This window comes from Neolamprologus multifasciatus, chromosome 19 (genome assembly GCF_963576455.1).
Source record: "Neolamprologus multifasciatus chromosome 19, fNeoMul1.2, whole genome shotgun sequence".
Taxonomy (NCBI): domain Eukaryota; kingdom Metazoa; phylum Chordata; class Actinopteri; order Cichliformes; family Cichlidae; genus Neolamprologus; species Neolamprologus multifasciatus.
In genome coordinates this window covers 27,614,157-27,637,713 of record NC_140457.1, presented here as the reverse complement: position 1 = coordinate 27,637,713, position 23,557 = coordinate 27,614,157, and the positions used below count along the sequence as shown (strand labels likewise).

Sequence of the window (23,557 nt, the reverse complement as noted above, 5' to 3'; positions counted from 1 at the left end):
GGCGGTCCTAGTTTGAAGATGCAGGCTGTTTGTGAGGTCCTAGTTTGAAGGAGGAGACTGTTGGTGAGGTCCTATTTTGAAGGAGGAGACTGTTGGTGAGGTCCTAGTTTGAAGATGCAGACTGTTGGTGAGGTCCTACTTTGAAGATGCAGACTTTTGGTGAGTTCCTAGTTTGAAGGTTGAGACTGTTGGTGATGTCCTAGTTTGAAGATGCAGGCTTTTGGGGCGGTCCTAGTTTGAAGATGCAGGCTGTTGGTTAGGGCCTAGTTTGAAGATTCAGGCTGTTGGTTAGGGCCTAGTTTGAAGATGCAGGCTGTTGGTGAGGTCCTAGTTTGAAGATGCAGGCTGTTGGTGAGGTCCTAGTTTGAAGATGCAGGCTGTTGGTGAGGTCCTAGTTTGAAGATGCAGGCTGTTGGTGAGGTCCTAGTTTTAAGATGCAGATTGTCGTTTAGGTCCTAGTTTGAAGATGTAGGCTTTTCGGGCGGTCCTACTTTGAAGATGCAGGCTGTTGGTTAGGGCCTATTTTGAAGATGCAGGCTGTTGGTTAGGGCCTAGTTTGAAGATGCAGGCTGTTGGTGAGGTCCTAGTTTGAAGGAGACTGTTCCAAAGTTTAGGTGCAGCTGTACAAGAATGCCTGATCTCCTCTCTGCTTTATTCGTCTTCTTGGTGCAGACCGAAGCATCTGGTCATTTGACGTCAGTGTGCCGCGAACCCTATCAGTGATGTAAAAACCATAAAATCAATTCTAACAGACACTGGGAAGCCAAAATGTGAGACTGCTTGCGTGTGCCTCTCCAGAGTCAAGCTAAATACTTAGTACTTGCTCATCTATGTGCATGCTGCTAATTAAACAGTGCTTTCCTTTCAACTGTCCTGTTTTCATTGTTCACATACCCCAATTTCTCTGTTTGCTAGTCGAAGTGCCTCTGACCATACAAAAGAAGGCCTGTCTACCTCAGGAATGTAAAGCACAACTATTCAAAATAAATATTACTACTGAGTTTTTTTTGGTAGCTTTTCCAAAATCACAATAAACCACAAAATGCTCAGAATTACATTTTTAAATGCATGTAAAGAAAACAACCTACTACTAGTAAAGGTGTAGGCTTTAACCAGGGTTAACTATCTTATCTTTGAATAAATGAGCTTATCTTTCATTAAAACATTACTCCTATCATAAGCAGGTATGCAGATCTCATCACATAAAGTCTAATTCCTTGGCCACTGTCCCAGGGATGTTGGAGGGCTCCTTTGGTATTCTTAAAGTTTCTCCATTATGACCTTCTGCTTTTTTTTGCCTCTTACAACATTGCCATCATTCTCCCCAGTTCACTTCCAGGTCAAGCTTTTCCTTACATGCTGTCAAATTTAAGATAAAAAGATGTTATGTTTAGGTCAGTTTTGCCACTGTAAAGGTTTCTGCTGTCTCTCTGAACAGCAAAACCTTTTCAAAGGTGCACTCAAAACTAACCTAATAATGGCCTTTCTATTTAAAAGTGTGACAGTCATCATGTGAAATCTACAAAAGAATTATGATTAGCAGAGATGTGTCTTCACTAACTTTTTTTAAAGGAACGATTTGAATCTTAGGGTGAGCTGAGAGTTATGCATGAGAAGTTACAGCATTCTCATCTCTGCCATTTGGTATGGTGCTACAAACATATAAATGTGAATTTATTGTAGCACACACTTTCTCCTACAGAGGGCAGAAGATGCTCATAAAAGAAAAGCACTTTAGCAACAGACCCATGAACCTTTCTCAAAGTATTGAACAACCAGTGTTGGGAAGGTTATTTTTAAAATGTATTCCATTACAGATTACAGATTACAGGCCCCAAAATACGTTACTCAATGAGAGTCACGTATTCTGAATACTTTGGATTACTTAATATATTATCATGCTGTTTACAGCTACATGAATGTACTATTGCTGAGTGATTTATTACTATTACTGAAGGTTACTCACCATACCAACACCAACTGGATGTTTAAATCTTAATATAAATGAGTAACAGTAGGTGGACATTGTGAGATTCTTACTCTGAATCTGAATAAGTATGCGGGACCACTTTGTGCGGTAAGACCAACTCTTTACTCACTGTATTACCATCTCCCGGCATGCATTGCCAGTGTGTAACACATAATTACACAATCAAACAATGAACACATACTGCCCATACAACAAATGTACCAGAGACAATTATGAATACACCACAGACATTAGGTAAGGCTGCACTTTCTGCAGTGATCTCGTATAGAAAACTATTTCGCACGTATATAAAACAGGTCTGCAGCTCCGAACCGTAGTAAAGGGACCTCTGGCTAATACGTCGGTTTGTGTTGGGCTTGTAGCTGAAAAATAGCTTTACTTTGTTGTCTGGGTCAACTTTGCTAGTGAGAGACAGAGAGAGGCGTTGAAAGGCTGCTGCAACGCAATTTATTGTTTGGGCGCAGGTGTGAGAGACTTGTCCTTCAAAGAGCTACTTGTTACTTTCTAACTTGACCGACAGCAGTTGTACAGATTTTATTTGTAGAAACTGTGAGTAATTGTCACGATTTCTCAACAGGAATAGGACAGGAGTTTTGGTTTGTATCTTGACTGGGACATTTGTAGGACAGCTGGCAGGCAGCTGAGTAAAAGGTGGGTCAGGTGGAGCAGTGACGCTTTGAGTAGAGTAACTGGTATTGGCCGTTAAACTGTTAAACTAAACAGGAAGCCAAGAACACAAAACAATTAAACTGTCTTTGGGTAGGCAAAACCATAATGGCTACAATCTTGCAGAGAGTAGCGGCACCAGGTAATCAATAAGTTAATGCAGAACAGGCGTGAGGGAGCAGGAAAGTCACATAACTCTACCTGAGAATGAGACACAGACAAAGACTATGGAACAAGGGAAGGAAAAGAAGAAAGATCACTAGTCATGCCAGGACAATGGGAGTCATGACCAAAGGTTTTTTAAAAGGAATGCATGGAGACAAAGAGAATTAGTTGCAACCAAAGTAGACTCATTCATTCGCTGAAGATGAGCTTACTATCAAGTGATTAATACATCACTGTTCACTGAGACAGAAAAACAGCTCCATCCATGTTCAATTTCTAAATAAAGAATCAGTGAAGGAGGACATCGAATTGAGGCCAAAATATTTTCAAGATCAGAGACAAGACTGAACTCTGACTTATACCAACATTTCACAGTAAATGATGGGAAAATTCCTCGATGAAACCTAGCTAGAGATTACTGACAGAAGTAAAAGCTGTACATAAGGAGACTTTTATCACAGTGGATCCAACCCAGAGAGAAACAGGAGGTTTGGATCAACACGTCTGTGTGTTTTGTGCCCTGCAGCCTGTCGATTCGCTGACCAAGAAGAAGCCGTATTATGTTTTTCAAAAACATGCTCCACGCTCTAGTTTGCATATATATGAAGAGTGATTCCTGCAGCAGAATAATGAATTTAAATGAACCTAAAAGCTTTGAAGAACCATTTAAAAACCACGTTGGTATTTCCAACATGTTCAAGCTCATGTTTTCTGCACAAAGATTCTTTAGGGCATTAAACTAAGGCTTGTAGGAGTTAGTATAGGTGATTATGACATGTCAACTAGCTACCCCAAACCCTAAATAATAAGAGGGTGGCTGGAACGAGTAAAACATTTCTCACATTTGCAGCAGTATCTGCAAATTCCATGCACAGTTACTTGTTGCTCTACACATGTTCCCACGAGTTATTGTGTGTGTTTGATACGGGACGTTTTTAGGCGGTGGCCTGTATTATTCGCTTGCTCCCCTGTGGTGGTCGAGGTTGCCCTGTCAGGATGTCTTTTTGGTTTCGTTGTTCATATTTGACTGTTATTGCCACTGCCTTCATTAAACATACTGCCACATACTGACTGACTCTCCTGTCGGTGGCGCTGTCACTTGGTGTTCGCTCACTCTGTGGTATAGTATCGCTTCCTGTTCCTGCTCAAACACAGTGGTGTTTCTGAGTAGCTTATTTGCTTAGCAGTTTAATTAACAACTTTTAAATACATTCTTTTTTCACAGTATAATCTTCACGTGCTTCATCCGAAGCACACTTTCTCTGTACTCACTACCTAATTTATAGCCAAAGTATTCACTCACTGTATCTGTACTGTTTCGCTAGCTTAGCTCGTAGCCGACCCGTTAGCACCATGGCTACTTCACCTGTCCCTTCTGCACTTTCTTGCTCATTGTGTCAGATGTTTAGTTACTCCTCGGCCTCCTTTAGCAGTAATGATATCTGTAACAAATGTAGCATATTTGCAGCTCTGGAGGCCAGGATTACTGATCTGGAGACTCGGCTTTGCACCCTGCTCTCACCCTTAGCTAGCCAGGCCCCTGTAGCTGGTGCAGCCGAAGATAGCGTAGGCCCCGCTAGCTGTTCCCCGGCAGACCCCAAGCAGCTGGGGAAAGATGGCTGGGTAACGGTGAGGAGGAAGCGTAGTCCTAAACAGAAGCCCCAGGTACACCACCAACCCGTTCATGTGTCTAACCGTTTTTCCCCACTCGGTGACACACCCGCTGGGGGTCAAACTCTGGTAATTGGTGATTCTGTTCTCAGACATGTGAAGCTAGAGACACCGGCAACCATAGTCAATTGTCTTCCAGGGGCCAGAGCAGGCGACATTGAAGGAAATTTAAAACTGCTGGCTAAGGGTAAACGTAAATTCAATAAAATCATAATTCACGTCGGCAGTAATGACACCCGGTTACGCCAATCGGAGGTCACTAAAATCAATATTGAATCGGTGTGCAACTTTGCCAAAACAATGTCGGACTCTGTAGTTTTCTCTAGTCCCCTCCCCAATCAGACCAGGAGTGACATGTTTAGCCGCATGTTCTCCTTAAATTGCTGGCTGTCTGAGTGGTGTCCCAGAAATGATGTGGGCTTCATAGATAATTGGCAAACCTTCTGGAGGAAACCTGGTCTTGTTAGGAGAGACGGCATCCATCCCACTTTGGATGGAGCAGCTCTCATTTCTAGAAATATGGACAAATTTATTAAACCCCTCAAAACATGACTATCCAGAGTTGGGACCAGGAAGCAGAGTTGCAGTCTTACACGCCTCTCTGCAGCTTCTCTCCTCCTGCTACCCCCCCAAAAACCCATCTCCATAGAGACTGTGTCTGCTTCCAAAAAGACAAAAACAAACTAAAAACCAGCAACAAACAACTTAAACATTTACAAAGAAAGAACAATACAGTATCCACATCTGAACCAAAGAGTAAAACAGTGAAATGTGGATTATTAAATATTAGGTCTCTCTCCTCCAAGTCTCTGTTAGTACATGACTTAATAATTGATCAACAAATTGATTTACTCTGCCTTACAGAAACCTGGTTGCAGCAGGATGATTATGTTAGTTTAAATGAATCAACACCCCCGAGTCATTCTAACTACCAGAAATCTCGAAGCACAGGTCGAGGGGGCGGTGTGGCAGCAATTTTTCACACCAGTCTATTAATTAATGAAAGACCAAGACAGACTTTTAATTCATTTGAAAGCCTGATGCTTAACATTGTCCACCCCAGCTGTGAAACTCAGAAACCAGTCTTACTTGTTATCATCTATCGTCCACCTGGGCCTTACACAGAGTTTCTGTCTGATTTCTCAGACTTTATATCTAATTTAGTTCTGAGCTCAGATAAAATAATTATTGTGGGTGATTTTAACATCCATGTAGATGCTAAAAATGACAGCCTCAACATGGCATTTAATCTGTTGTTAGACTCAATTGGTTTCTCTCAAAATGTAAAAGAACCCACCCACCACTTTAATCACACTCTAGATCTTGTTTTAACATATGGCATAGAAACTGAACATTTAACAGTGTTTCCTGAAAACCCTCTCCTGTCTGATCATTTCTTGATAACATTTACATTTACAATAATTGATTACGCAGCAGTGGAGAGTGGACTTTATCAAAGTAGATGTCTTTCTGAAAGCGCTGTAACTAAGTTTAAGAATATAATCCAGCCACTGTTATCATCGTCAATGCCCTGTACCAACACAGAGCAGAGCAGCTATCTGAACGCTACCCCAACAGAGGTCGATTATCTTGTTAATAATTTCACCTCCTCACTACGTACGACTCTGGATACTGTAGCTCCAGTGAAAACTAAGGTCTCTAATCAGAAGTACCTGACCCCGTGGTATAATTCTCAAACACGTACCCTAAAGCAGATGACTCGTAATCTGGAGAGGAAATGGCGTGCCACAAATTTAGAGGATCATCATTTAGCCTGGAGAATAGTTTGTTGCTTATAAGAAAGCCCTCCGCAAAGCCAGAACAGCTTACTACTCATCACTGATTGAAGAAAATAAGAACAACCCCAGGTTTCTCTTCAGCACTGTAGCCAGGCTGACAAAAGTCAGAGCTCTTTTGAGCCAACCATCCCTTTAACGTTAACTAGTGATGACTTCATGAACTTCTTCACAAATAAAATTTTTATCATTAGAGAAAAAATTACCAATAATCATCCCACAGATGTAATATTATCTACAGCTACTCTTAGTTCCATTGATGTTAAGTTAGACTCTTTTTTTCCAATTGATCTTTTCTGAGTTAACTTCAATAATTACTTCCTCCAAACCATCAACGTGTCTTTTAGACCCCATTCCTACAAAATTGCTCAAGAAGTCCTGCCATTGTTAATTCTTCGATCTTATATATGATCAACCTATCTCTAATAATCGGCTATGTACCACAGGCCTTCAAGGTGGCTGCAGTTAAACCTTTACTCAAAAAGCCATCTCTAGACCCAGCAGTCTTAGCTAATTATAGGCCAATCTCCAACCTTCCTTTCATATCAAAAATCCTTGAAAGAGTAGTTGTCAAACAGCTAACAGATCATCTGCAGAGGAATGGTTTATTTGAAGAGTTTCAGTCAGGTTTCAGAGTTCATCACAGCACAGAAACAGCTTTATTGAGGTTACAAATGATCTTCTTATGGCCTCTGACAGTGGACTCATCTCTGTGCTTGTCCTTCTTGACCTTAGTGCAGCATTCGATACTGTTGACCATAATATCCTATTAGAGCGATTAGAACATGCTGTAGGTATTACAGGTATGCACTGCAGTGGTTTGTATCATATCTATCTAATAGACCTCCAATTTGTGCATGTAAATGGAGAGTCCTCTTCCACACTGAGGTTAATTATGGAGTTCCACAGGTTCGGTGCTAGGACCAATTCTGTTTACATTATACATGCTTCCCCTAGGCAGCATCATTAGAAGACATAGCATACATTTTCACTGCTATGCAGATGACACCAGCCTCTATCTGTCCATGAAGCCAGATAACACACACCAATTAGTTAAACTGCAGGAATGTCTTAAAGACATAAAGACTTGGATGGCCACTAACTTTCTGCTTCTTACTCAGATAAAAACTGAGGTCATTGTACTCGGCGCTGAAAAGCTTAGAAATATGGTATCTAACCAGATTCTTACTCTGGATGGCATTACCTTGGCCTCCAGTAACACTGTGAGGAACCTTGGAGTCATTTTTGACCAGGATATGTCCTTCAACGCACATATTAAACAAATATGTAAGACTGCGTTCTTCCATTTGCGCAACATCTCTAAAATTAGAAATATCCTGTCTCAGAGTGACGCTGAAAAAACTAGTTCATGCATTTATTACTTCCAGGCTAGACTACTGCAATTCATTATTATCAGGATGTCCAAAAAACTCACTGAAAAGCCTTCAGTTAATCCAAAATGCTGCAGCAAGAGTACTGACAGGGACTAGAAGGAGAGAGCATATTTCTCCTGTTTTGGCTTCCCTTCATTGGCTTCCTGTTAAATCCAGAATTTGAATTCAAAATCCTGCTCCTCACATACAAGGTCTTAAATAATCAGGCCCCATCTTAATGACCTTGTAGTACCATATCACCCTATTAGAGCACTTCGCTCTCGCTCTGCAGGCCTACTTGTTGTTCCTAGAGTATTTAAAAGTAGAATGGGAGGGAGAGCCTTCAGTTTTCAGGCCCTCTTCTGTGGAACCAGCTTTCCAGTTTTGGATTCAAGAGACAGACACTATCTCTACTTTAAGATTAGGCTTAAAACCTTCCTTTTTGCCTAAAGCATATAGTTAGGGGCTGGACCAGGTGGACCCTGAATCCTCCCTTAGTTTATGCTGCAATAGATGTAGGGCTGCCGGGGGATTCCCATGATGCATTGAGTTTTTCCTTTCCAGTCACCTTTCTCACTCACTATGTATTAACAGACTCCTCTGGATTGAATCGTATCTGTTATTAATCTCTGTCTCTCTTCCACAGCATGTCTTTATCCTGTCTTCCTTCTCTCACCCCAACCGGTCGCAGCAGATGGCCGCCCCTACCCTGAGCCTGGTTCTGCCGGAGGTTTCTTCCTGTTAAAAGGGAGTTTTTTCCTTTCCACTGTCGCCAAAGTGCTTGCTCATAGGGGGTCATATGATTGTTGGGCTTTTCTCTGTATCTATGAAGCGCCTTGAGGCGACATTTGTTGTGATTTGGCGCTATATAAATAAAATTGAATTGAATTGAATTGAATTAAACTGCAATTAAAACTACTTTCTGCGCAGTGAGGCAACACAAATACTATCTCTGGATAAAAATATTGTTTACACCCTTTGCAGTAGGAAATAATAATAATATACTTTAGTACAGAAAACATATGACATATGCTTTATTTTTGATCTTTTATGAGAGTCAGGACAAAGGGTGTGTACAAATTATGACGGCAACAGGAGGGTTAATATTGTGAAGGATTGATTTGGCCACTTTGGCAGCCCCCTACCATTAATGCCTCCACGTTTTCCATCATATGAGCATTTATTTCATCTCTGAATGTGATCAAATTCTGGGTAGTTCTCCTCCTCACTGTCTTTTATAATTACAAATTGAATCCTGATTCCCTCACCTGATTACTGAAACTATATTAAACATTCAGACTGAAACTCAGTTGGTGTAGCGCCATGACAACACCATCCAACAGCGGTGTGATGAAGAACAGCATCGATCTGTCACATCACAACTGCTACTTTTTATGTTCTCCTTCAGGGAACCACAGAGTTGCTCTGAGCAGAGTGTCAATGAATAAAAGATGCTTTGTTCTCGTGAACCTCAGGATCTAGTGGCACAGTGTTATCCCCCCTATTCCCTCACACACACACACACACACACACACACACTCCCTCCCTCAGACATGCCATGGCCTCAAGACAGGCATCATCATCTTCAGTTCCTCATGAATAAGCTAAAAGCCCTCAGGTTGAAAACAGGTACAAAAATCAGCTCTCCTGCATTTAATTTATAATTCAGGACAGATTTTACATTTATTTTTTAAAAGTGATCATAACTTCGAAGACAAAACCTCCTCTAGCTGGAACAAAGTCTGTTGTTCAGATCAAAGGCAACACTTCCGTCAATAATTCACAGGACATGAAACAGAAGGAGGAAGAGGAGGAGGAGGAGAGGGGTTTGCACACAAAGGAGAAACAAAACGAAACTGATTGATAAATCGGGTCACGTGAGAGAAGCTGCTGGTTACACTGAAAAAAAGGGATTGGCCAGCTCTTGGATTTATGTAAGCATCTTGCGTGTATTTAACACAATTGCCTCATGGTTTAAAGTTAAGTGTAACTATATAGTGTAGAAACTACATGATATGCAGAGCGGGTAGATTAAATTGTTCATATCATGTTCGAGTGAAGTCAGTGATATAGCGATGTTAAATCTCGCGACACTGCACGGGATTTCAGTCTTGCACGCTTTGGCTCGTGGTTTGAGGAAGGCGTCCATCTCAGTCAAGTCGAGCAGCCGCCTCTACTTTTTTTGGTTTACCGAGAGAAGTAAATTGGGTGGTTGTTACATTAAAAAAGTCTACCTCGTAATTTGAACACAATAATTTCATGTTTCTATGTTGAACATAATTAAATCACGTAGGATCTGTACGAAATTCAACAACTTAATTTGTTCTTGTTGAGATGACCTGATACAATCTAGTAAGAGCGGTTAGTTGCTGAACTCATGAAATTAACAAGATCACATGAGATTTCAAACTGCAGGAAAATCACTGGAGTTATAAGAGGCAGATCACTACACACACATGTATGCTGTTGCTTTTTAGTGTGGTTTAACCTGTCAAGGACAAAAACACACAGAAAATTCTGCATCAAGCCTTGAAATCATAGCTTTCCTACTTCTGTCAACCCTGGATTGGTGACATGGTGGTTAGTGCTGTTGTCTCACAGTCAGAAAGTCCTGGGTTCAAATCCACCATATGGCTAATTGGCACTGGCTTCTCTCTGGGTATTCTGGTGTCCTCCCACAGTTAAAAGTCATGCAGTTATTAGTGCAAGGTTCTGTGGTCCTTCTAAATTAGTGTGAATGTGAGTGCAAATGGTTGTCTGTCTGTATGGACTGGCGAGCTGTCCAGGGTGAACTCTGCCTCTTACCCTATCACATCTGGCCCCAGCAACCTCGATAATAATTAGAGGATGGATGGAGGGAAAGTTGTTGTGACTCCACTGGAGTTTTATGTAAACCAGACTCTAGACTTTGTTGAACATTATTTGATATGAAGACTACATTATGTATTTAAGTGACCAAGTAGTATTTGGGTAAAAGTTACTGAATAGTGTTGGAATAAAGTGAGAAATCAAAATATTCCAAGAGCTCATCTTAATTATGTTTCAATCATCACAAAATGCACAGGTCTATTGAATATGAATAAGCTGTGTTGGTTTAATTCAGTTGTTTAAGTCGCTGCCAAAGCAAAACATTTGTTTTCAACTAAAGTTGAATTAAGCAAATCCAACATGTTCTTTTTTTCAGTCCGAATGTCCAAACGTCCTTCCCACGTAGACCTGCTTATTTTCACCTCTGTTCAGTTACTCTGCTTCTTCTTCTCGTTCTCTATCAGTTCCTGTGTCAGTCCATGAATGAAGTGCATGGAAGTACGTATCCGTATCCACGGTTTCATCAGTTTTGATCAGCTTTTAGCCAAAACCACAGACCCAAACCATGACAGAGCCACCACTGTAGACCTTGTTGAACCTCTCTCCTGACCTCCTCTATTGATGAGAGTTTGAACCAAGAAGTTCATCACTCTAAAAGACCTGTTGACACTTCTATTCATTCATGTTCTTGTGTACATGTCAGACTTTTCCCTGTTTTCCTTGCTTAAGAAAGAGCCCCCGTCCACTGAGATCATTTTGATTTTCGATGAACAGTAAATGGACCAATCTTAGATCTTGTGTCAGGTCTTTGCTATAGTTTTTAATCCCTGCCACTTCTCTGTTTGTCCCCCAATGGTGCAGGACACAGCATGGGGAGACACTGCATGCCAGGTTTCTGGCTAATAGTTACTTGGGAATCACCTTGTTGGGGCAACACTATTACATCCTCCTGAGAATGGAGGGAATGAAAGCATTTTTCAGTTTAACTTTTTTGTGATTTGTGTCCACTACAAAGGACTTGAATGAATAGGCTGGGTCTCAGGAGGATATGCCTATAAACTGTGTTATCATTGACTTTTTTCATAGATTCAACTAAAGATATGGGAACAAGTTATCTGTTTTTGCAAGAGGCTGTTTGTAACAAAGTGCCTAAAGATACAGTCTAAAATTAGAAAGCCAGTTTCCAAAGAGGATCTTTGTAAGACCTTCAGAAAGCCTGGAGAACTTCTACTCAAGACCACTTTAAAATATTACAAGAATGTCTGGCTCCTTGGAAACAAAATATGAGATGTGGCTCACTGTCACCCAAACACCGTGATGTTAGCAGCTAAAGACGAAGAGAAATAAGCACCGAGGCACTTTTGTTGGTCTGACATGGTCTGACCTCATGGCTGAGGTTAATCGCTGCTACAAATAGAAGATGTTTCTCTCCTAAAATAAGCTTCAGAAAACCAGGATATCCAGTTTCTTTTTTTCTTTTTTTTTCTTTTTTTGTGTCCCGTTTGGATCTTTAGCATCAGAATTGTTGTCTTAAGGCCAAGAAAGATGCCAAGCGGATTTATTTTACCAAGTGGATCATCATGGCCTCGCCATATTGGTCCATTTGATTGACCTTTATTATAATTATGTATTTATTTTATTTTCGGTTGCTATAAACGGGACAGACATGACTGGGGGATAGGACAGGGAGAAAGAATGAAAGAAAGAGAGGGAGAGAAAGAAAACCAGAGGAGGGGAGAGATGGTGAGAAAGGGGGGAAGAAAGAAAGAAAAACAAACAAAACATCTGGATCACCTGTATGGAGAAAAAAAAAACAGAAGAGAAAGCAAACAAAAAAAAAGGGCAACATAATAAAAACAGCACCATCACAATAAACTAGCTAACAATAGATAACAGTAGATACTAAATATTAAACACTATTGTGCAGCACGCAAGATAGACAGCGCACAATGTGCTTTGAGGCAGCAGCCAAGAAAGGTGTAGTCCAGGTCTGTGAACACCTGTGTGTACAGCTGTGTGTACAGCTGTGTGCACTGTGTGCACACCTGTGTGCACACCTGTGTGGACACCTGTGTGGATCAGCACGCTTGTATTCCAAAGGTTTCTCCATGTAACAATCTGCTAGGGAGTGTGGGGAGCCATAGCCCCGTCTCCCAGGGCATGAAGAAGGCATGGAGGAGATCCAGGCCCCAGACATCCAGAGGCCCCAGAGTACGAGGACCCGAGGAGGACCACCAAAAGGGGGGGAACTGTGCCACCCTCCTGGGAAGAGCTGAGTAGAGCCCCAAACGAGAGGTCACCCAGCAGCTATGGAGCAGAGGCCAGAGGGGGCTGCAGTGGCATGCCCGCGGGCTCTGCCGGCAGCCAGCTGTGCCAGAGAGGACCGAGCTCCAGGCCCAGAGGCCAGAGGCCTGAGGGCACCCCATCCCCCGGAAGGGGCCCAGCCGGTCCCGCCAATCGGCCACCAGGAGTGAGCCGGAACATACATGAGCGCCCAGCCCCAGACGACAAGAACCACCAACACACCAACGTCTGAGGGCATCAGCCACCGGCAGGGAGTGTGGTGAGGGGAGATAGGCCTCCGTACTTTGGAGGGCCTGAGATGTTCCCAGAGAGGTCGAGTCTAAGACCCAACCTGACATATAGACACAGACGAACAGGCGCACGCGGACACAAACGTGCATTCCCACCCCCATATACACAACCAAATACTCGGCACTCACCCAACGTGTAGACAGACACAAATAGACACTGCACAGACAGTTGCACTCCCCAAACATACTCTATATCCCAGGTCCAGGTACCCCCCCCCAGAGGGGCAAGCCGCACCTACACCCAGGAGATGTAACCCTTCTCTCTGGGGTGGAGGCGAGCGGACCAGGATATCCAGTTTCAACACTTAGAGCATCATCACAAAAGTCAACATCTGTATGTATTATTAACAGAGCAGAAATCTGCCTTTCATCAATAATTCAGAGTGCTGTTAGGATGACTTTTTTCCTGACTGAGGTCTAAAGTTTCTCCATCTATTCATCTGTAAAGTGGGCGGAGGACATGGGTCAAAGCAGGCTGGCCCGGCCTTTCAGCGCCTTCAGCTGTTGAGTTTCCTGCGAGTTACTCTTCTGTGGGCAGCACCCGGAGCTGCTTGGAGATTGAGTAGTAGAATAATGACATTTACATTTGCAACTCACACCTCAAAGTATTTCAGGTATTTTTAAACATAACTTTTCAATCAATATCAATATCAATGACAAACTATAATGTGCAATTTGTCTCCAGCTAACTAAAGGTAGCGATACTCGACACTGACATTTCAGAGCTGCATTGAGCTTCTGAAGCATTCAGAACGTGTGTGCTTCAGTCACATCACTGGACTGTGGATAATTGGGTTTTAGTATCTGTCCCCCCAGTTTTGACAGGTGGTTTACCTGCTGCTTCTAATCAGACGATGAATTTAGCCTGGGCCTGTAATTACAGCGTTCATGATTTTAATACTACCTCTGCTAATTATCACAAGCAGACACATGCACGTGTATTCATTAAAAACAAACAAACAAAAAAGATCAGTCGTTATTGTTTTTGCATTGTGAAGACCAGAACAGGTTAGCCACTCACTTAAACACCGAGATCCAAAGTGTGATTAAATAAATGATTACTGCTGGGTGAGCTCCACTGAGTCATATCAACAGAGAGAGAGCCACACTGCACATTCACTCACGTATCTCTGCAGTAAACACCTGCTTTCAGTGATAAAACAGACATTTTCAGTTTGAGGTAGAACATTTCTAACCTTGGATCTATTTGTAAGTGACAGAAGCAGATCAAACCTTATTGATGTGATTATTAAAAGGTTCCTGACTGGCTCACTGTGTCTCAAAGACTCACTCAAAGACTCTCTCTGACCAACTACAAACATTTCTGTTTTGTTTCTGTTCATTTGTACAAGGTTTCAAGGACAACATCATCAATGCAGCTCATTAGTTTGTTAACATAGACGAGACCACCACAGAAAAGTCATCTGTATCTACAGCTGAAACTCTGAATCACTGTTGGTCTTTAGGTCATAGATGACTGCAGTGAGTTTCTGTGCGTCTGTGATCAGTCAGTCTGTTTGTGTTAGTCATAAAGTCTGTAAGTTGAGTGGTATTCATTCTGTTGTTTGTAGACAATTTTGTTAAATATGTTGCTGAGAAATGAAAGATTACAAATTGCTCTATAATCATTAATTACCAATGGATCAAAGTGTTTTCTTCAGTGTGGTTACAGCACATTTAAGAGAAATGGGGAACAAATTAACCTTTTCACTCTTTCTCCAGGGTGTTTTTGGTGAACTGTGTACATAAATAGTTTGGAGAGGATCAAACTATTTTGATCCAAACCAAACCAGTTGGATTGGATCAACTGGTCCCCAAATGCAATTGACACCCCTTTCTCAACGAGAAGTTTGGGCTCGGGTGAGCCTGAGTGCTGAAGATATCTACCTATTGGGAACCATGGTAACAGGGTTCTGGCTGATCGGAGCTGGCTCAGCTGAACTATGGAAACGCACACACATACATATACTGATACTGATAAGCACTCACTGACGCATCACCCTCCCTACCCCGGATCCAACGCCACCTCCAACGCTTACCTCCCCTCTGATGTGGACATCGGGTCAGTTGGAGGCGCAGTCGAAAGATTGCAGCGGTCCCAGATCAGATGTACACACTGGAACTCTTTCCCATGTTGCTGTCTGTGTTTATTGTGCTATGGTGTGTTGATACCTGTGCATTCCTGTATTATCCTTCTGTGTTGCACATTTTGATGTTTTTTCCTCGCTACCAGCCTGACCTGTCTCCCCAATGTGATGTTTGTATTGTATGTACGGTCGGCAAGGTCTGTCATCTCGGTTGTGGGCAAAAGACCTGCAACTGACAAATAAAGGCTATCTCATCATCATCTCATCAATATGGTCAGTAATTTTAGACCAGACTTTACATCAGAAAACCTGTCCACACTTCATCACATGACAACAATACTACCACCCAAGGCTGGCGGAGAGTGACCGAGCTAAGATCCTGTGGGACTTCCAGATTCAGACGGACAAAATGGTGGTGGCTAACCAACCGGACATAGTGGTGGTAGACAAACAGAAGAAGACGGCCGTAGTGATACCGAATGTCAGCAACATCAGGAAGAAGGAACATAAGAAGCTACAGAAGTACCAAGAACTCAGAGAAGATGTGGAGGGTGAAGGTAACAGTATCAGAGCACTCGGTGCGGTGACCCCCAATCTAGGCGAGTGGCTCCAGCAGATCCCGGGAACAACATCTGAGACCTCTGTCAAGAAAAGCACAGTCCTAGGAACAGCTAAGATACTGTAGACCCTCAAGCTCCCAGGCCTTTGGTCGAGGACCCGAGCTTGAAGGAGAGACCGCCCACAGGGGCGAGCGGGGAATTCATTCTGTTGTTTGTATGCAGTGTATACGTTTAAATATGTGTATCTACCGTTGTTACGGTTTAGAGGACTCAAGCGCAGAACTCTGGGCTCAGATGCACACGAGAAAGATTTATTTACAATTCACCAGGTGTATATACAAGAAGGTGTGTGTGTGTGGGGGGGGCTATGTACAGCTGAGTGAGGAAAAGAGGCTCCAGGAAAGTCCAGGGGAAAAGCACGAATTCTTCAGATAATCCACACACACGATCACAGGTTCTCACTCCAACACTCGCCACTTGGGAATCACACGGAGGGAAAATCCAGGGAGCTTTGCAGACAGGGAGACGGGGTTAAGTACAACGCACAAAAGAAACACACTTGACTTGACTTGCTGTAGCTTGGCTTCACCAACACGTGGTAGACAACGATCCAGCGACGAACAGCAGTCACCTCCTGGCTTAAATGCTGATCGTCTTAATGAGACCCAGGTGTCTCGCCTCCCGAGGGCGTGGGCCGGGGCGTGGGCCGAGGGTCGAGGGCGTGAACCCACAGTGAGTTCCGCCCCTGCGAGAGAGAAGAGGGGAGAGACAGATAGAAAATGCTGATCAGCGTGCAGCTGATCCGCCTGGCCGTAACAACCGTGCCAGCATTGACATGTCACTTCTTGGTATTTGCTTTGATGAATGAACAAATGAAAATATGCACCAATGATCAACAGTTATTATAACTGTGGGAGGGGTATTGCAGTTGCAGCTTACAGACAGCTGAGAGCAACAATTTAGCTTAGATAGACGGTGACGTCAGCAGAGACGTCCTTGACCTCTCCAGCACAGCAAAATAAAAACAGGACCAGAAATGTTGTCCAGCTTTATGTGGGCTGATCTCAGAGAGGGTCCTCTTTACAATGGCTGGAGCCAGACATACAGTGTGTGTGTGTGTGGGGGGGTCTTCTGTACCAGTGTGTTGTGTTTCCTCACTGAGGCTGTCAAGCAATGTGACATCAAAGATCTGAGGTACGGGTTTATAGTTTGTGAGAGTTTAGATGCCACCCCAGGCAGATTGTGGTGTTACTGAAATGATCAGATATGTTCTTACTGTACTATCATTTTACTGCACTGGATACACTAGACCGGTTGGTTCTGGCTGGCTAGTCCTGCAGCGTGCATGCAGAGACCTGAGAACCTGCCAGCCATATGCATTTGGTACTGTGCTGTGACAGCCTCAGTATATTCCTCAGTGACTGTGTGGTCATTGTAGGTGGCTGCATATCTGAAGCTGCCGGTCTGTAGTGCTGAACCAGTCCTTCAGAGCGTAGGAGGGCCCCTCTGACCACGCTCGTGTCTGATTTTGTGTCTGATGACTCTCGCTGTGGGTCTGTATGTGGGTCTCAGCATCATGGTGATGTGATCAGAGAGACCAGGGCAGGGGATCCAGCCTTGTAAGATCCCTTACAGGCTGTGTACACCAAGCCCAGTAGGCCACTTCCTCTTGTTGGAAAGTCAACATGTTGGTGCTGATTGGGCAATAAAAACCTTTGTGTGAATGAAGTCTCCTGCTCTTCCTACTAGGCTACTACTAGGGCATTCTACTAGGGCATCAGTTACTGACTGACTCGCGTCTGTCACTGATGTTGGCAGTGGGAGGGCTGTAAACAACAACAAGATTAACAGATGTAAATTCCCTAGGCAGGCAGAAGGGTTGGCACTTGTGACTAAGAAAACCCATCACAAGTCTTACCTTCTTCTATGAAGATGTAGTCAGCAGGATGGTTTGTCAGCCCAGCGAGCTAAATGGCAGAGTCTAGGGTGTTGTTGAAGCAGGATTCAATCAAAATAAAAACACAACGTCCCTTACATCATGCTGTGTGGATCTTAGCAGCTGTCTGGTCTGACATCATGAGTTTGGACCTGTTTCTGGGTCCAAACTCTGCTTCAGGTGCCAAAATCCAACGATCACTGCAGCATCACTGAAAGTTAAAAACGGTCTAAATTCTTTCATCTTTAATAAAATCATCAGCGTTGCTGCTTTACCAGGTGTAACTATGAAGTTTAACATCCAGGATCCATGAAAACAGAATTTATTACATTTAACAGAGTTAGAAGTTAGCAGGAACTTAGCAGGAACTTAGCAGGAACTTAGCAGGAACTTAGCAGGAACTTAGCAGGAACTTAGCTCGCTAGCTTCCACCTAAACATGATATAGCATGTTCTGACTGAGAGATTTCTGATAAAATTCAAACGTACAGCTCTGTTATCACTTCCAACATAAATGAAGACAGAAAACTAAACAGCAGTGACGTTTGTAGGGTTACTGAAGTTGGGCTAGCTGGTATATAATGATGTGCTACGTGGTAGTGAGCTACACAGCCATGTCAGCATAATATAAACACAGTGAAGCTGGAGGATGAACGCTAAGGTTTTTCCACTCGAAGTTAATGTGAGGGTTCCCGATGGTCAGGGACAAATGCAGTCGCATGGCAGGATGCTGTAAACGGACCAAACTTCAGTCAGGAGAACAACTGAGATAATCCATCCACAATACGAGGTTAGTCATTCATATACTGCTGGATGGGCTGGAGTTACATCGTAAGGGTTTAAAAACTGAGCTTTAAAATGAACATCGATGATAAAAACCGAGAGAGGCCAACAGTGATCACCAGTGTTGGGACTAACGCGTTACCTTAACTATGTTATTATTGTGGTAACGAGCACTATTCTGCCCTCACTAGGGTGTGAAGCTGGTTTCTAGCTTGGCAGATAGCTAACAGGTCCACAATAAACATCCAGGAGTCAGCGGATACGTTTTAGATGTTTACTGTTGAAGCACTGTAAAACTGGTACAGAAACAAAAATAAAATATTACATTTCTGCTGTAATTGCATTTTCTTTACAACATCAAACATTAAGTCATGCACTACAATGTATATAACACATAAACACAAACTTATCCAAACCCTTTCACTGATTATTAGGCCCACGCATTTAGCGATTAGCTTAATGCTAACATTACATAGGAAATCCCATAGACGGGCTAACGTGTTAGCATCGCGGCCGTTTTTCCTCACAAAAGAAAGTTTTCTACACAAACCTCTAAACTGCTACATAAAACTAACGTTGGAAAGCTTACAAAACAAATAGCAACTACTTACAGGCATGTGCTCTCTCAGGCTCAGCAAGAAAAAGTGAACAAAAAGTGGAACAGACGACAGTTTGTCTAACGGACTGTTTTTCACTGGTGCGGTACTACGGCAAGTCTGCTGGTACAAAAAACACACACCCAAATTATCATGCCTGCCTTAAAGGGGCAGCACAAGCACGGTAACTAGTTATTATGCCAAAATCAGGAACGCGTTAACTGTTACTGGGATTTAGATTAGGCTCATTATTCGTTACTTCGTGTGGTGGCATCGCGGAGCTTCCACAGATTCAGTAACATTAGCAAGTGGTGGAGGCAGCAGGTGGATGAGGGAAAGTGGAGGCAGGAGGAGCAGAGCGGCCGCCGGTCCGAGTGTGAACTGAACTTCAGGTAAGAAGTTATGACCTGCAGTCTATCTGGGTCAGATATAAACCAAGTTTAGGTGGAGTTTATCTTCGTTATTCTGACTATTTCGTACTGCTACTAGCTAGCATGACGGAGTTTCTACACATCTGGGTGGGTGCTATGATGTTACTGATGTTGAACTTTATTTTGTTCATAAGGTTAGTTAGTAGAGTTTCCAACCGTCCTGTAAAAAACTGAATCGTCTCGTATTCAGAGAAAATATTACGAGTTTCCTATTGAGGTGAAAAGGAACAGTTTGTCTCGGACTTCAGCTACAATGAAAAAGACACGAAGCTGGATTTATTCTGTGTCTTTGCTGCACAGCTGCCTCTTCTTCTCTCATTCTCCCCCCTCCCTCTCCTGTTTCTACTTCAATCATGAAACTCATCAATGATCAGCTGATCGGCTTTTCTCTCTTGTTTGTTTATCGCCCACTTTGCGCTAAACAACAGCAGCACGTTTAAGCTTGATCAGCTGTTAGAATTGATTTAATATTAATTTCTAGTATCAGCTGATGTTTGCTGGAGCCACAGCTGTAAAGCTGCTGGTCATGATGGTTTGGATATGTGGTGAGAGGGAAACATGCAGATGAAACCAGGAGATGTCCTTACTGAATCATCAGAGCTGTGATGGAGAAACAGGTTTACCTTTTAGGTGACATGAATGAGTTGAAGTTATGAACTGTTTCTGAGAGACAAATAACACCAGGATCCTTTTCTAAGCAGCTGACAGCTGGTAACTGTGCAGGGGCGGGTCTAGCAAAGCGTTGCCAGGGGGGCCAGGTAGGGCATTAACAGGGAGAGGGGGGCACAAAGAAATACTTTTCTTTCTTATTCTCATTTAAAATGTCTCGCTTTTATTAAATAATTATCTGAATCTTACAACAAACGATTGATAGATTGATACATATATGCCATCAAAACAGTGAACATCACTGTCACAACAGCGTTTGTTTTCATTCACAGGCTTTATGATTTTTCCTATAATGGCAGCCAGTCTCTTGTCAAAATGCCCGGGACGATTTTTTTTCCCTGTCCAGCTCTGTATGCAGCTCATCTGCAGTCTGGTGTTACCTACATCTTCCTATTCAGAAGGCAGAATTTCAGAGTTCTGAGTACAATCAAAGTACCACGACTGCAGTTTTTGTGTTGGATGTAAAAAGCGCACATGACGCTGTGACGTAGGCTAGAATCATGGCGGCAGTCAACGACGGTCCAGGCGTGGGATTTCTCTCGTGGAAATGTGCACATTATATTTTCCTTTCTATTGGTAGGTGGCACAGAGCACTGTGGCAGGTAAGCAAGCTAGAAGACCGGTAGTCTGGCTGGTATCCAGTTACAGAAGCAACACATTAACAAGAGAATTCAGAGTAAAACCAAAGTTACTTTCCCTAGTAACTAGTTACTTTGAAAGTAACGAGTAACTTGAAGTAACTGAGTTACTTTTGATAGAAGTAACTAGTAATGTAACTAAGTTACTATTTTAAAGTAACTTACCCAACACTGGTGATCACTGACTGTTTTTAGAGGCTTGTTCAGATTAAATAGAAAGCATTAAAACATGTTAAAAACACAACAGCCTCAATAAATGCAGAGTAGTTTGGACCCAGAAGCCAGATTCATACGTCATCACTTAAAGACTGGATTGTGATCTATTTGGTTGTCTGTGAGTGTGCATTGGCCAGAATAAGGGATGTTACTGGGTCCTGTTTGGGCAAACAGTTAGCCAATCCGCCGCTTTCTCTCACACCACTTCTGGCCCCTTCTATCTAGGTGAGATATGTTGGTGTAAAGACCTGGTGGAGAAGTCTCAGGCCCCAGTGCACCTCTATATTCTGAGAATCCTGAAAAATGGACCTGGAGAAGGAGCTGCTGACCGTCTTCTACCGCTGCTCCATTGAAAGTGTGCTGACATATTGCATCGGTGTGTGGTTCTCCAGCTGCACCACAGCACACAGAAAGGCACTCCAGAGGGTCATCAATATGGCCCAAAAAATCATTGGACATCCTCTTCCCTCCCTGAAGGACCTGTACAGCACTCGCTGTCTCAAGATGGCACGCAGCATCCTACAGGACTGCACACACCCAGGACACCGGGTGTTTAAGCTGCTGCCGTCTGGCAGGAGGTTCAGGCTGCTGAGGTCCCGAACAAACAGACTCAAGGACGGCTTTTACAACAGGGCAACAGCCCTGATCAATGCAGATAGCTGACCTGATTGGCTACCTCCCTGGACTTTTTTAGGGGGGAGGTAACAATGTTTAAAACAATAACAATAATAATATTTATATTTATAACAAGGTGCAATAATAATTAATGTGCAATAATAACAGTGTGCAATACAAATACACTTCTTCTTTTTTTATTACTAAGTTAATATACTGTGTTGTGTTGTTTGTGTTGCGTTGTGATGTGTCATATCGTGTCGTGTTGTGTTATATGTAGTGCCGACGTAGGACAGTTTTCCAATTTCATTGTACTATTGTACTATGTATGACTGTGCAATGACAATAAAGAGTTATCTTATCTCATCTTATAACTTTCAGCTCCAAGATGAGTTGTTCGGTTTTCTTTCTTACATCCAAAAGGAAGCGGCAACAATATCTTGTAAGCAACATCATCTTGGTTAAACTACATGCACTCATTTGTAAACATGTAGGCATTAAACACTATTTAAACACTGTTAAGACCCTAGACACTAAACTGTAGATAAAGTTTAACACAGAGAGTGCAGCTGCTGCATTTGATTACGACGCCACCGTGGGATCAATCTTCTCATTGGTCTATTATGTGGTCTCAGCATATTCTGAAGAATTACAGGTAATGACGCAGATGCAGACTCAAAGTCAGGAACATATAAACAGAAAAGTCCTTGAAACGAAGAAGCAAACTAAATCAATGAAAAAATAAACAGGCAGGGAGAACACAGGAAGGAATCAGATACTGAGACAGCGACTGAGTGGAAGACACCACACCGCAGGGCAATGAAGGGAAGTGACACAGCATGCAGGTGAGAAGAGTCAAAGACAGCAAGACAGGAAGGGAAGTGAAACGGCCAGCTCGGTGAATGTTTACTAGACTGTATGAAAAGATCTGTTTCTCTGATGTTTTCAGTTACTTCCTGCATGGAGTAGCTCAATGCCACTTTATGCTGACTGCAACACCATGTGAGTCTTTACACTACACACCTGTATAGAAACAAAAACTCTGCAAAAACCCAGTATGGTAAGGAGCGAGCTGAACAACAGCTCAGACTGATGGGTGAGAGTCTCCAGGTCCCAGCATGCTACTGTATAAAACAGAGAATCAGACTGAGTGATGTGCAGCAGCTGTGCCAGCAAACACCACCTGGCACCCTGAACTACTCTGCAAGTACCTACAGAGGAGACATAATGTGATGCTGAAATAGTTTTAATTTGCTTACAAGCATGAGCATCATCCAGTAGTGTACGACTGAGTGCAAAGACTGTAAAACAGTCCACAGTGGGGATGATCCTGAGTGGATACGATGTGTTTGCAATGCCAGGAAAACCCACCACTGAATCCATGTGTGGTTTGAACAGATCTGCACTCAGTTCATTGAGGTATTTGTAGTAACTGTTCATTTAATATGATCTTCTTGAGGGTGAGACTCACTATGAGCTTAAGTTGCATCCTGACACAAGACTCAGGATTTAGAGCTTCAGTGATGGATTTGCTACAAAGATTATTTTGGAGAGTGCTGATAATGGCATTGGTTTGAATTCTGCTCAGACATTGGTTGTTGTGACCCCCCCCCCCTCCCCCACTGCTGTTTGGTGACATCATTCTTACAGGAAAATAAAAGTGTTACTGTTGTTACTTCTGTTAATGAACACAGTCCTCCCCTTTAGGCATTTATTTAAAACGTTTGATTGTTGAGCACCAAAAACTATTTAAAAGCTTTTATCGAGACAGAGATGTGACAGCTAAGCATCACTACCCATCTTCAATAAGGGAAGCTGAGCCACTGTTGCGTATGTGTTTGAGGGAGTCTAAAGGCAAACACGACATGTTTAAGACTCTTTTCAAACCTTTAAAGCAAATCTGGAGCAAAGCTTGAAAGCATCAGTTTGCTGTAGCTTGTCACTGCGAGCCTTTAACCTCAAAC

At 42.8% G+C, this 23,557-nt stretch overlaps 1 protein-coding gene and 2 long non-coding RNA genes across 3 annotated transcripts in view; 2 read left to right on the top strand and 1 right to left on the bottom strand.

Annotated features, from left to right (window-relative positions):
* LOC146496756 (uncharacterized) overlaps positions 1-23,557 on the top strand; it is a 496,205-nt gene that overhangs the window by 307,993 nt on the left and 164,655 nt on the right. The window lies entirely within an intron of this gene.
* LOC146496757 (uncharacterized) overlaps positions 1-23,557 on the top strand; it is a 358,433-nt gene that overhangs the window by 232,510 nt on the left and 102,366 nt on the right. The gene's annotated exons all lie outside the window — the stretch shown is intronic.
* On the bottom strand, positions 13,317-20,402 carry LOC146496760 (uncharacterized). The gene is made up of 3 exons (XR_014871292.1): positions 19,040-20,402; positions 17,629-17,857; positions 13,317-16,455 (listed from the first exon to the last, which is right to left on the bottom strand). It is a non-coding gene; the product is annotated as an uncharacterized LOC146496760 (long non-coding RNA).